This window comes from Thermobia domestica, chromosome 11 (assembly GCF_964235325.1).
Source record: "Thermobia domestica chromosome 11, izTheDome1.hap1.1, whole genome shotgun sequence".
NCBI lineage: Eukaryota > Metazoa > Arthropoda > Insecta > Zygentoma > Lepismatidae > Thermobia > Thermobia domestica.
In genome coordinates, this window is record NC_137464.1 from 62,952,972 (window position 1) to 62,969,112 (window position 16,141).

Here is a 16,141-nt window from a genome sequence, read left to right on the forward strand (position 1 = left end):
AAAATTAATATTGTCCATGATCACAAATGGTTGGAGAAAAGTCACCCATCTATAAATATTTTGGAGTCCTCAACATATGTAGATGTTTGACTCTCTCTCCCCCAACCAAGTTGTACAAATGCAAATGTTATCAATTTAATCTGCCGCATATCCAACAAGTTGTTTTGAGATAATGGTTTTCTTTATTCTTTCTAACATTTGGTACACGGTGGAAAAATATTTAAATAATTTTGTCTTCGGTGTTTATAGATGGTACAAACTGATATTTGGCACAAATTTTTGGTAACATTTTGATTCGAATTGGTAAAAGAAATGTGTTCCGCGAGCCAAGTTTCGACGTCAAGTTGGCTCGAGTATTGAGAATTCAAAATTCTCAAAATTGATAGTTGCACAAATTCTAATTTTTGTGGCACAAATTGGTACATATTTTCGATATAATTTCGATTCGAATTGGAAAGAAAATAAGTAGTGAGGGCCATCTTGACATCGCCATCAAAAATTCAAATTTCTCGAAACTGGTCGGGGATACAAATTCTAATTTTAATGGTACAAACTGGTACATATTGGCAAAAATTTAGGTATAATTTTGATTCGAATTCCAAAGAAAACAAGAGTTCTGCATGACAACTTGACCTTAAGCTGACTCGCCATCAAAAATTGAAATTTCTCGAAATAAATGGGGGTACAAATTTAATTTTGGTGGTACAAATTGGTACATATTGAGTACAAATTTTTGATACTGTACAGATTCGAATTGGAAAGAAAAACAAGTTGTGCAGGTCAGATTGAACCTCCAACAAAAATTCAAATTTCTCGATATTGGTGGGGGTACAAATTCTAATTTTGTTGGTACAAATTGGTATTTATTGGGTACAAATATTTGGTTTTGATTTGAATTGGAAAGAAAATGTGTTGTCCGGGCCAGCTCGTTGTCAAACTGCCCGCCATCAAAAATTCTAATTTCTCGAAATCAGTGGGGCTAGAAATTCTAATTTTGTTGGTACAAATTGGCTCATGTAGGGTACAAATTTTGGTACTGTTTCGATTCGAACTAGAATAAAAAAATAGTTGAGGTTGAAAACTTTACCCACCACAAGATTCAAATTTTTCGAAATTAGTTGGGGTATAAATTCTAATTTTCGTCGTACAAATTGGTACATATTGGGTACCAACATTTGGTAACATTTTGATTCGAATTGGGAGGAAAAAGAGTTGTTTGGCTCTGCTTCACCCGTTATCAGAAATTCAACCTTTTCGAAATTGGTGAGGGTACATATTTTAATTTGGTAGTACAAATTGGTGCATATAGGGTACAAGTGTATGGTACAGTTTTGATTCGAATTTTAATGAAAAATAAGTTGTGCGGGTCAGTTTAACCCGCAAATCTAAATTCATATTTGTCGAAATTGGTGGGAATACATATTCTAATTTTGGTAGTACAAATTAGTACAGATCTGGTACAAATTTTTGGTCTCATTTTGATTCGAATTGTAAAGGAAAATAAGTTATGCGGGCAAGTTTGACCCGCCATCAAAAATTCACATATCTCGGAAATTGGTGGGAGTACAAATCTAAATTTTGTGGTACATATTGGGTACAAATTTTTGTACCATTTTGATTTGAATTGGAAAGGAAAACGAGTTGTGCGGGCCAGCGTGATCCATCAAAAATTTAAATTTCTAGAAATTGCTGGGAGTAAAAATTCTTATTTTGGTGGTACAAATTTTTGGTACCGTTTTCATTCGAATTGAATAGAAAAAAATGTTGTGTGGGCCTGTTTGACTTGCCATCAAAAATTGAAATTTCTCGAAATTGGTGGGTAATACAAATTAGTACATATTGGGTACAAATTTTTGGTGGCTTTTCGATTCAAACTGAAAGGAAAAATAAGTTGTGCGGGCCAGTTTAATCCGCCGTTAAAAATGCATATTTCTCGAAATTGGTGGTAGTACAAATCCTAATTCTGGTGCTACAAATTGGTATATATTGGGTACAAATTTTAGTACCGGTTTGATTGGAATTGCGAAGAAAAATGAGTTGTGCTGTCCAGATTGACTTCACAACAAAAATTCAATTTTCTCAAAATTATTCGGGTACAATTTCTAATTTTTGTGGTACAATTTGGTGCATATTGGGTACAAGTTTTTGGTTCGAATTGGAAAGCAAAATAAGTTATCCGGCCCAGCTTGACGCACCATTAAAAATTCATACTTCTCGAAATTTGTGGGGGTAGAAATTTTAATTTTGGTGGTAAACGTATATATTGGGTACAAATTTTTGGCTCGAATTGAAAAGAAAATGAAGTGAGTTCCAGCTTGACCCGCCAACAAAATTCAAACGTCTAGAACCTGGTAATGGTAAAAGTTCTTATTTTGGTGGTACAAATTGGCATATATTGGGTACACATTTTTGGTACCGTTTTGATTCGAATTAAAAAAAATGTTTTGTGGTTCAGTTGACCTGCCATCAAAAATTCAAATTCCTCGAAATTGATGGAGGTACAAATTCTAACCTTGGTGCTATAAATTGGTACATATTGGGTACAAATTTTTGGTGACGATTTGATTCAAATTGGAAAGGAAACTAAGATGGTGTAGGCCAGGTTGACATGCCATGAGACATTCAAATTTCTCGAAAGTCCTATGTATCCTGTTGAGTGTCCAGTTTGTTCCGTTAATTTATCATAATATACGGGTGGTATAAACGAAACAAACTACAGTACAAACGAAAATATCTCAAATAAGCCAATTAAATCCTTTGTAACGAGAGGTGGGGGACCTGGTTTACGCACGCCCTAATTTCGTTTTCTTAATTTTTCATGATCTATTATGGTTAAACTAAAACTCATTGTGGTACAATACGGTACTAACCAAGTACTTTCATAATTATGATATACAAAAGTCTTGTGGACCCGATGTGTGAAGTCCTGATTCGAGAGCCTGCTTGAAAAAGGCCCCCATCTTGTTTCGTTAATTTTTCATAATCCAGGACGGTACAAACGAAACAAATTACAGTACAATCCAGTAGAAGCGAAAATCTTTCAAATGAGCCAACTAAATCGTTTGTACAACGTGGTGGGGGGGGGGCAGGTTCACACAGCCCCCAATTTTGTTTTCTTAATGTTTCATTCTCTGTTATAGCTAAACTATAACTCATTGTGGTCCAATACAGTACTAACCAAGTACTTTCATATGACGTACAAAAGTCAAGTGTACCCGGTATATTAAGTGGTGATTTGAGGGTCATAGGAACAGTGACGAAGGCGACAAAAATGTACACAGTGTGTTTTGGTGAGAGAAAAGCTGAAATCAATAGTAGAAGACCATCGGTGAAGGCGGTTGAGCGCTAACTACAACTGTCGAGTAATAGTACGGAGATCATGTGAGCGACAGTAAATCATAGTCATCCACATAAAGCAGCCCATGAACAGAAGGTGACACTTAACTCACTGCTGTGCGTAACTCTATTCTCCTGTGGAAACGGAGCAGAAAGAGTAGCTTCAAGCTTGACTCTAAAAGAACGTTGTAGGAGAAAGTTCTGGAGAAAGAGAGTCGAGTTGCCACGTAAGCCCGATATGCACTTGCCGTAAAATGCAATAACGCCAAGCTGTATCGTAGACCTTTTCAAGGTCAAAGAAAATTGCTATCACATGTTCTTGATGGCGAAAAGCATCCTGGGTAGCACTTTCAAGATGCGCCAGAACGAAAACGTTGAAAGCCACACTGGAGCCTAGAAATGAGACAATGGTGTTCAAGAAACCAGACTAAGCGAGTGTTGATCATCTCCAAAAGTTTACACAGACAGCTAGTCAAGGTGATCGGACGGTAACTTCCGCTTGACTGGCAGGTTTGACAGGCTTCTAAATAGGAATAATTTATGTTCCATACCAGGCAGCAGGAAAGTAGTCTTCAAGCCAGATACGATTATACAGGTAAAGAAGATGTTGCTTTCAATCGCCAGGAAGATGCCGAAGCATAGTATAACGGATGCCATCAGGGCCAGGTGCCGTGCCCTTCGTAGAATCCAAAACAGCAGCAGTAAAAGGCAGATTACAAGGTTCAGCGTTCCGAGAGCGGAACTGAAGTGACGTACATTCGTTGTGTTGTTTCTGAGTGAGTAGCTCGGCTGAGTAGTGAGTAGAACTAGAAACATCCGCAAAATGACGTCATAATTCAGCAACAATTCTATCCGGATCGATGACAAGGGCAGGAACTGCAACAGAGGAAACGTGCCCTGGAGGCGACGAATCTGCGACCAGACTTCTGTCATGGAACAGCCAGCAGTAAGAGATTTAAGTGCGGCAGCTATGGCGTTTAGCTTGCTTAATCAGATAGCGAGCTCGAGCACGAAGAAAACGAAATTGAACCAAGTTATAATCTGTAGAACCACAATGAAAAGTACGGAGTGCTCGACGTCGGACCAGAATGACGTCGCCAATTTTCTCACATCGCCAGAGAACGGTGCGTTTACACCGGGAACCACCATAGATAGGAATAGAATCGTGTGCAGCTGCCAGGATACTCTGCCGAAAGGCCTCAATGATGATCAACAGTGAAACGGGGTTCCAGAGTGAACTGAAAAGTTGCAGAAAAATGGCCCCAGTTAGCTTCACGTAGATTACAGGTAGTCAAAGGAACGGAAGTCCATTGACAATAATAGGAAAGTGGTTACTGCCAGAGATCGTCATGCACACGACAAGTGAGGTGGGCACGAAGGTGAGGGAGGACTACAAATGGAGAGGTCCAAAAGAGAGTAGATATCAGTAGCAGTATAAAATTTGTAGGACTGCCATCGTTTGGGAGCAACAAGTTAGTGTTGTCAAGGAAAGGGACAATCTCTTGACCTCGAGGCTCATTACGAGGTGGACCCCACAGTGTATTGTAGGAGTTAAAATCACCCACAAACAGAAATGGGGATGGAAGCTGTCGGACAATCAGTTCAAGATCGGCAGCAGTAAAGACGTCATGGCGCTTAAGGTAGACACAACAAAAAGTAACAGGCTGCCTCAAAAAAACAGGAACAGCTAAGCTGTAAATAACTGTTCACATGTAGGAGAGCAGAGTGGTAGGCATCAGAGACACCGATTTGCACACAACCTGCTACACGACCAGCAGTAAACTGATCATGACGATATAAAGTGTAACCGGACAGAACTGAGTTGTTAATAGAGGTAAAATGAGTTTCTTGAAGACAGAAGATTGTGGGATGAAACAACGTCAATAACTGCTTAAATTCCTCGTAGTGTGTGGAATAGCCGTTTAGATTCCATTGAAGGAGAGATATTCAACAAATGTCGAGAACAAGAAAGAAGCGAAGTACTGCGCTTGCCTTTTTGACGGCCTTCCCTAAGGGTAAAATTATCAAGTTCCTCCTCCACCATATCATCCACAAGAGACTCGTCATTTTTAGATGGACTGCGTGATGTATGCTTCTGTTACTTCGCCCCAAGTGGGCTAGAAGACTGGGTGTGTGGAGATTTCTTTCGGTAGCTTCGCAGAAGTAGCTGTGGAAGAGATGGAGGCAGACTTGGAAGCCTGACTGTGAGACTGGAGCTGCTTTTTCCATTCCTTCTTTGTGAGTGGTTTCGTACGAGGCTGGCTGTTTGTCTGCTTCTGGGCTATGGATGAACTAGGGGCAGTCGAGGTGGAGCCAGCAGCCGGAGCGGCAGGAGGCTGTGAAGCAGGCATTGGCTTAACGATAGACGAAGTAGAGGTCTGCATGGGCTCGGGCCAAGCCCGCGGGTCTAAGCTCGACCCGGCCTGCGAGCCGGGCTCGGGCCTACGAAGCATATATTACTTCGGGTCCAGGCCGTAAATTTTTAAATATACAACCATATTTCTCGGGCCTAACTTTATAAATACGCTATATATTGCACCGTTCTTTCTAGACAAGTTTTAAAACACAACTGCAAAATTAAATCTTTAATTGCTGTAAATAAAAACACAATTTTGCGTTAATTATTAAGTTTCCGTAATTCGAGCTTATTTCGAGCTCATTTGATTACCACACGAGCTCGGGCCTAAATGCTTAAACATATTTCGGACTCGGGTCGAGCCTCACATTGTAAATTCACGGGCCGAACCGGGCCCCGGCTAAAAATTCCGGCCCATGCAGACCTCTAAGACGAAGGATCAGCCGGGGTAAGTGTAGACTGCGAAGTTGAAGAAGACCTGTGCTTCGTCCGAGTGCAGGACATTTCTAGAAATCCTTTGGCGAGTTCAGTTATTGTGAATCAGCAATTAGATCGCACTTTCTCGTTAATGTATTTCACCAGATCGTCGGTCTGAACACCAGTCCTTTCCCTACACTTGAACGTCCTTCCTAAAACTCTCTGCACATTGCCTGACCCTCCCTTTACTCATTACTATCGGTCCGTAAACAGCACACAATTTCTCATGAATGCCAGCTGCCTTCTGTTTTGTAGCATTAAAAATCGTATGACAGATTTCACTTCACACTTGAAGGGATTTTGTTTTACGGCATCCATTTCACCCTACTACTTGCATTCACGCAGTTTGGACAATTTTATCTCTGTTGCAAGCACAAATGCTAGGGCATGCCTCTGCGAATGCTCAACTCCATCAGTGTTGCCAACCCCGTGTAAAAATTATCGGTGCTTTTTTTTACATGAGCCTCGTAAAATATTTTCAGTAAAACTTTTACAGTATATATTTTACTGTTAAATGATGTCAAAAAGACATGGCTTATTCCGATCGATAATTAACTTTAACAAAATGCTATATGTCAGTTTAAAAGGTCATGCATGGTTCTTGAAAAAATCAAGATAAACTTTTTTTATATAAACCTAAAAATCGATGCTGTTCAAAAACCAGTTACGTATTAAAATAAAGCAGATAGTAAATTACACGCTAATAAACCTTTCCATCATGACGCTAGCAAGATGTCAGTACATTCCATAATTAACGAGATAAAGCCCCAAATTATAATCCTTTTTCCACTTTAATTTCTGTTTAAATAAAAATATTGTCCAAAGGTGAAGCAGGGTCGTACCTAGTTATGGGTAAATTCCCGGGAAGATATTTTTCGGGAAGATTATGTACAAGAAGATGGGAATATTCTGGGAATTTATGTACAATCAAAAAGAAAATTGCATTCTACTACTATATTATGATTTCAAAGTTAAATTTGATTTTTTATCACAGTATATTATTACTGTTGTCTGCAGATTCTTTAAAATGTATATTCTGAACGGTGTTGTTATTTTATTAATATTTTGTTATATTTAAAAAGGACGCATAAATGTATTTTGACTTACAATATGCTCTACCAAATAAATACAGGGAAAAGATTGTATAGTAAGTCCACATACTTTTACACCGCTAAACAGTTTAAATTTATATGTAAGTGGAGTTTCTGAACTTGACTACTATTGATATTATAAACATATTAAATTTTTAAATGTTATAAACAAATTAGATTGGGTAACTGCCAGAAGACAATGTCTCACCATTGCATCAACATTTGCGCATACATATTTATGTTCATAATGTTTGCAAGATACTGAATTATCTTTATAATTTTGCACGTAAAATTGCCACACACAACCTTTCTTCCTACCTATTTCTCGAAATTTCATGCCTTAATTCACATGTAAGAGAGGTCCGAGTACCAATTCAGAAATTCAAGTCAGAGACAGGAAACAGACCGTCGTCTATTACTAACGGTGGTTCGGGGTGTCTTAATAGTACTTCATCTCTATTTCTACATAATTTCTTCATTACTTTACAAACTGCTTCCTTTTGTCATTTGTAATCCTAGAAGTAAATGATAATAAATGAAAATAAAGTAATTACTCATATGGTTCTGATAATTTGGAAGATAAAGTAAAGAAACGAAAATAAATTCCTTCCCGGAAATTTATATGCCAGGGGAAAAACAAGGGAATATTCCCATTTCTATTTTCCTTTCCACCGGGAATATTCCCACTGCCCATCTGTAGTCGTACCTACGGAGAGTCTACTGGGTTCGAATCTACCCCAAAACATCGTAACTTTTTTAATACTTATTTTCTCTTCGTACCAGGGTCACACTCACGAAGAGTCCACCAGGACCCCTTCAATTTTCGTCAAACATTTGTACAATTTCTCTATAAAACTATTTACTTTAACAGAGAAGTTATTGGTATTGCCTGAAGATTTGATCTTGAAGTGCGTATATCTGTACTCTTACTTTCCTTATAGAAACTACTTAGTTCTATCATTTTTCCTGAGAATATATACAGAAAAAATTGATGTGTTAAAACAACTCACTTTTAACACAAGTCAGTAATTACAGCATGACTACCACTCCAGCGTGTTATTTCAAGAGCAAGCGCCCAGTGTTATGGTTAACACAGGCATGGTGTTATCAGGGCCGGCGCTAGCAGTTTTGTCGTCCTTGGCGGTACTTTCACATGCCGCCTCTTTAATCCGCAAACCTTACTTGAGCAGAAGACATTCAAATGTCACGAAAAAGTAAGATGTTCCATTTAAAAATATGTATGAAATGGAAAAGTAAACAAATAATTGTACTGCCTCTCTCGAATGCTTACGTAATATTTAAACGACTCCATACTTGACACAATTTCAGTATGCTCAAGTTCGCTGTATATGTCTGATATACAGCAGCGCATATAGAAAATAAAATTTCAAAAAAAAGCTTTAGTCAGACCAAGACTTTTAATTTTTTAAGCTTATTTTATATCAAGTTATTGCCAATAGAAATTAAATGAAATCTTTGTTTTACGTCCCACGTTTATGACGGTTAGTATTGCCAATAGAATATGGAGTATGAAGATAATATAGTGAATCAGATATTACTGCCAATCTAAGTAATTAGCCTAAACCTTATAATGTACTAAACCAAAATAGAGACATAAATTTAACAAACCTTAATTGAAAGAAAATTTTCTTGCTTTGGTATGAGCAAATTCCTTTATCACATTCACGTAGTCCGATGTTTCAGCCAACTCGTGTTCTATTTATAGCATCGCTAGACGGCTCAAGCGTATTTCAGACATGGAAGAATGTAGTTTTTTATAAGCTTAGTTCAGAAAAACTTCTTTCTCCACTTGTTACTGTTACCGGTAAGGTTAACAAAATCCTAAATGCAACACTGACATTGGGAGCAAAGTCATGTTCCTTAATTAATTTTAAAGTCTCTTTTGGTGAACTTTTAGGCTTAGGCCCTAATTATAGCGGATAACACTTTTAGTTCGTCTTTCAAATCACTGGGGTTAATAACTTTGATTCTTCTTGTGTTTAAATGCTCCCTAATAGCATGTTGGTTTTGCAGCAAGTCTTCCACTATATTTGATTTTAACTTGCTAGACTTTCCGTGCACTGTACACCTGCTGCAGGCTTTTTGAAAGAGTTATCCGCAAGTGTCGTAATTTGATTTTCACTTGCTAAATTTTACTTGCCTCGGAAGCTTGCTGCAACTTTGTAGCAAGTGTGTCAGTTCTAGTTTCCACCAACAGGTTGCACAAAAGTCTAATCTTAGAAATCTCCCCACCAGGCCGCCATTTGTAATAGCTGCAAAGTGTGCGAAAGGAAGTGTGTTACAGCAAAAGAATTTTTAGATTATTTTGTCACATTTTGCTGTTGCAGAATTTTAGGCCATATTGTCATTTTCTTTGATATCAATTGGATTCTTAATTCTTGCTGGTATGAGTGTAAGTTTGCATGCAGTACCTTCTGCAAGCGTTTCACTTCCATAAGGCTTGTGTAAGTCAGTAGGCAATGGTGAGTTGTGCATTAACCACTAGCGGTTCGTAGTCTGTAGACGCACCGGTTGCAATATCAAAGGTATGTAGATACGCGCAAGTGTTTCCCTCCCTCAGCGTTCTTGAGTTTTATCCAAAAAATATTCAGGAAATATGAAGAGGAAAGTCTTTTAAAGCTATATTTGTATAGTTATTGATTAAAGTGTATTCTCTAATATTGATTTAATATATAAGCTATTTTCTTTATTTGAAACAACCACTATCAATGTACGTTCATAAACTACTTATATACTCAGGTACAAAACTTCTATACTCGTGTTATTGAACAAGAGATAAATCGAATATATAGTATGTGCTGTAAGCCATGAATGATGGCGTTAATCCCAAAAGAAGAAAAGAAGCAAGGAAATTGCATATATTCAAGCAAGCAGTTAAACAAAAATTATTTAATTAAATAAACTATGCATTATTTTAAAATAAAAGGTCTTTCTTCGTTCTTTTCGAGCTTCAAATTTTTGTATGACTTCATCGAAATCTGAAATGCTGCTCGCCAAGTTTTTTCTGAATAAAAAGCATCGCTACCGGAAATATTTTCCGCTTTATTCTCTTTAGGGTACAGAAGCACGTCTCTCCTCCGACAATAAGCATTTTGTTAGCATTCCTTTGTATGAATATAAGGTACAAAAAGTCCATTTTCAGTAACCACGTATTTTTGTCTGCTGATCTACTATAAAGAAGCATGAAATCTAAGATGTTTTCCTTCGAAAATAATAATAAAAAAATAGTTTAACATTCCAACAAATTAGGCTAAAGAAGACAGATGATTATTGAAAGTGAATGATTTGAGATTATTTTTTTATGCTTTTAGCCGGAAATCGAACACGGGACCATGTGCATGAAAGAGACAGAGCTAGGAATTAGACCAGTGGTATGACTTTTTCTCCTTCGAGACATGATTTACGAAATATTAATATTTGGAATGATTTGTTAGTTTTCAATCGATGGGAATTAACCATGAATTCGAAATCACTTAATTTGATGCTGAAAATATCTTGAATATAGGGATTTCTCTTTTGGGAATGGTAGCTATATATCTCAAAGTAGAAAAAAAAAAGAACGAACTGCGATTGCAAGGACTAGATATTTCTGCTATTATCAATGTTCATTTGATTTGATTTGGTTTACTATTCATTCTGTACATCATATTACATGTATGTTTGACTATTGTGTCTTCTTTATTTCAGCTCTGAACTGTAACGATGTTTTAAATTGGAGAAATTTTGTGAAAACAAAATCAAGCAACCTCTTAAACACAAAAATAATATGTATACTTCTGTGCATAGTAAGATTATTATTCTTTCAGTGTCACAAATTATTTCTTATATTCTAAATTACTTGCGGCCCCTGGTTCGATCCCAGGTCGCGTCAAGTGGGCTCCGTGTTGGACGAACACCGTGTACGTGTGTTTCCTCCCACTTTCGTCATTCCAACATTTCATTCATTCTCATCATCTTCTTTAGCATATGGCCATAAAAAGTATTGATGAGAAATTAATTACAAATTACTTAACTGGGTGGAGTGGGAAGAAATATCATAAATACAGTATTAAGTCCCGTTAACTACATTTATACTTCAATTTTTCATTAGACATACTTCCTGTGTTCCATGTTGGAATCTCTTGATTTTATGGTTGATAATATGACAATACCCCCCCCCCCAGAAAAAAGGAAAACATCTTGCTTGAAAGTGAACCGATAGGGACAGTTCTTGAGGCAGTAAACATTCTTAAAAACTGCACCGATACGAGCACAAAATTAAAATACAGAATTATTTTATATCTTGATAATTCCTCTGTTTTAATCATAATGAATATTTAGAACCACAACCACCCAACTTTGGGAGGGCAAAACTCCCCCAAAGAAAGAAACAATACTACCACCAGACGCGTATTTGTTCTTTGCGAGTTTGTTTTGTGAATAACTTCTTTCTTCCAAGCGTCTGTATGTTACCCTATCAATTGAGTCAAGCGCTGCCAAGCGGAGGAATTCGTAACTATTACAGAAGCTGACGATACACCAGTTGCGCAACGAGCTGCAACTACAAACAGGCACCCCATGTTAAGAGATAGGCGCTCGCCGCTATATGCTCAATGTTACTGCTCCCAGTGGCAACGTTCGGTGCAACTGGAAATGTAGATCTCTCTCTTTCTCTCAGTTTTCTTAATTCATTTTTTTTTAGAAATGCATCAATACTGTCTTGCGCTCAAGATCAAAGGTTTATTTCTTACTGATACACTACTTTAATACCTAAAAATATCTTTAGTATTAAAAAAAAATATCCGGTTGCACAACAATGCAACATATAGTACCAGCCGCCACTGGCATTAACCTCGTATACGCGGCTTAGACTTTCCAATCTAAAAGAAAAATGCATGTTTTACTATTTCTTTTACAAGTACATCACTTGGTCTCGCCAAGTGGTATATTTGTATTATAGTAAAATAATGCACTTTTCTTCTGCAATGGAAGTGCAAACTGTAGTCACTAATGCATGCCTCAATGTGCTATCACTAGACAGAAGACTTGCAGAGGAAGTAAAGTGCTTACTGTAGGTCTGCTATGCTAACTTCCACACACTTGCAGCAGACTTGCAATGCAAGTATATACCTGCAGAACACTTACTACACTCACTTGATGAAAACATGCTGCAATCTTGCAATGCAAGTATATACTTGCAGACGACTTACTACAAACTTGCTAGGTACTTGCAGTGCAAGTGATATCCTTGCATCGACTTGCTTTCAACCTACACAAACTTGCTACCAACTTGCACGTGATATGCTTGCAGATACTTGCGTCAAACCTGCACTAAATTGCTGCCGACTTGCTATGCACTTGCAGTGCAAGTGGAAACTTGCAGTAGGGTTGCTGTGCAAGTAAACCCCTTGCAGAAACTTCCTTTGCAAACTTACAATACACTTGCACTGCAGGCGTGCTGCAAGTTCGCCAGACTTGGATTGCAAATCTGCTGCAAGTTTGTTTCAAGTCATTTTTGCTATCTGGGCTGGCAAGTTTAGCACACTTTTCAGACAAAAGTTCAGATGGCATATCTTTAAGATTATTTATATTGTAAAGAAAATCGCAATACTTGCTGTGATGTTTAAGTTGCTCAAACCTTTCTCTTAAAGCTACCACTATCACGTCTAGAACTTTGTAATAAAAATCGATCTTGTATCTTATCTGTGGATCTTCAATACCCAGATAGCACAGAAAAATTTTTTTAAATGTTTAAAAATTTGCAAAGGCAAACTAAAAAGTTTGCAAAAAACTTGCCTTTTCAAATGAGAAAATTTGCCGAAAGTTCAATGCAAATAACGAAGTTGACGCTGGCTGAGTTTGCAGCAAAGTTGCCTTAGAAAATGAAAACATCTGCCAATGCAAACGAAATGTTTGCGACTGCATAGCAAGAAAGTTTGCCAGGACTTTGCTGCAAATATTTTGTGCAAATTTTCTTTGATAAAATTTCCGAAAATGAACTGATAAATTTGGTGAAAATATTAAAAAGTTTGCAGTAACATTGCAGAAAGTGTTTTCACGATCGCAAGATCACGTTTGCTGCAAATGTATCAGGTAATGTTTGCTGCAAATTTATAAACTGAAACCTAACTCTGTGAAACATCAAAATTTTTATGATGTGGATCCGTCTTTTCTTAGTGGCAAGCATTAAACATCTTTAGCTACTTGCCAAAGATAAGAAACTTACGAACGATAAACGCACAGAAAAAGGATATCCCAATTTATCTACTTACTCAACGATCATATCTCTCACACACATTCACAAAATAACGTCAGGCTGCCTGGGTCAATAAAAACATCTGATAAGAGACCAGTGAGTTTATTCTGGAGTCCTCTGGTGCATTGGTTTTTCTCGATTCTCACTTCCCGCTTGTTTTGTCACAGTTGATGTAGCGCAGTGAATTCTGGGTACGATGCGCGTGCACTCGGTAATATCATCACATATTTGCTTTCAGCAAGTTTTTCGAAACAAGTTTTTCTTACGGAGTTGCAAACTGTTTGCGACGGCAAACTTTCAACGCTATATTTTCAAAAAAGATGCAAGTTAATTGCAGTTGTGAATTTATTTTTACAAATCAGCGAAAATTTGCAGATCATATTGAAAGCTTTTAATAAATATTAAGAAATTTTGCCTTCGCAAACTTTCAGATTGTTTGCTCCACTAAACGAAGCAAAAATTTGCCGCAAGTATTCGTGCTATCTGGGTAGCTACATCTTCTGCTCGTACTGAAACTCTCTCTTCTTTCGACTTTGAGCTTGCACTATTACTTTACTTATCCGTGGATCATCCATATCTAATGCTGATGCCAACTCCATCGCATCAACTAAGATTGAAACTGCATCATTTCTGCTCCTCTCAAAGTACTCAGATATATTTTCAAGAAACCCGACTGCATCGAACAACTGAAAATCAATGCTTTGGGGACTTTCAATTAACACATTTAAGTGGAGTAACAAGTTATACGGTACCAGATGAGTGAACAAAGGAAAAGAAAGTCACGCAACTGGTTTGCTATACACAGAGCATCGTGAGCGACCATTCTATGTTCTATTTGAAGTAAGGCACCATAACTTCCCCTATTTGATATCTAAGTGGAGTCAGAGCATCAATTCAGCTCTCCCACCTTGTGGTGCTTAATGGTTTTAAAGTGAGACTGCTATTATGTTCCTTTAGTATGGCCCAACGTAGAACTGACGCAGAAAATAGCCACACACTTTTGTAACTATACAAAAAATGAGATGCTGTGGCTGCAACGTTCACGACAAGGTTTCATGAATAACTACTGCAAGGAGCATAGAAGGCTCTGGAATTTATTTCTAAAATCATCTTCTAAATACCTGAATGTTTGCCTTTCATATTGGAACCATTGTCATATCCTTGGCGCCTCATGTCTCCGATAGGGATGTCCTTTTTTTTCTTTTTTTTAAGCTGTTTAATTATTACTTGTGTCAGTCCTAGACTAATGGTGTCTGTTACCGGTACGAAACCAAGAAAATGTTCGATAATTTTTACAAGGCATTCTACATTACTGTATGTAATTTGTACGAAACGAACGATTATTGTCATTTGCTCTGTACTAAAAAATATCTGGAGTACAGTCTAGTATTATACTATATTTTGCAGCTCTCAACAGAGACAGTATTTTACTTTTAATTTGTTCACTAAGAATTTGAATAATTTCATTTTGAGCATCTTTTCCTAAGTAACGGTGGTATTTACTTTGTACCCCCATGGTTCTTTTAATGTATTCGGCCATGACGCTGTCAAACTTTGCAAAGAGTTCTGCCAGTTTCAGAAAATTACCATTATTACTCGTGTAAAGTTTATCTCATGTTCCGTAACGGTAGACATTGTTCACCTAAAAACTGTAATTTTGCAACTAGTCGTTTTATTACGCTCTTCCAATGTTGTACTTCGGCATTTAACATTAATGTCTCTTGATGCTGTAGGCTAGAAGGCCTGTCTCAAGTGGGAGGGTATCTTTTGCATACTTGGAGTGAAGTGTTAGAACATTGCTGAATAGAGAAAAATATAAAAGACACCTTGATAATCTTATCTACCCTAGCTGAAAATCTGATCTACGCCGCTGCAAGGGAAATATTGAACAAGATACCTGTGGCTAGTAGTTTAATAATTGAAAATTAGGGGGAATGCTCTGAATTTCCTGAGTGAGTATTTTCCTGAATGTGAGAAGTTCAATTACACTCTCATGTAAACACAACTTTATTTTTCCATGTGGGCCTATTACGAAGCATTATATTTTGATAGTATTCTTTTCTTTTCCAAAAGTTGCCGCTCATTAGACTTGCCGCCCTGGGCGATGGCACGGCTCGATACCCTCGCGTCGGCCCTGGGTGTACAACGGCACGTTGTATATTTGTTGGGTCATAAAAGATATTTTAAATATGTACTAGGCTGGCTGACTCTACTATTAGAAAAAGAAAAGAAATATATTAATTATAAATATATAAGATCGATATAAAAGAAGAGATATTCAAATGTTTTAAAATAATAAGATTTTGGATAGCAGGTTGTCAGGGGCAACCAGATATATAATATATATAAAAAATGGAATCAAAAAAAGGACGGAGTGTGTATTATTTAATGGCTCAAATATAAATCAAAAGGAACCAGTGAGCAGTGTGAAGATAACACTGCGGTAGTGTTACAGAACTAGGTGATAGAACGACGGAACGTAGAAATAGGAACAGCGCCACAGTGATCTTTAATATATTATATATATATATACCATGAATAATTGTTCATAACACCCCAGCATTCATACAAACCCTAATGTTAATAATTTATTCGTCAGTGACACTTTCATTTACTACGAACGAC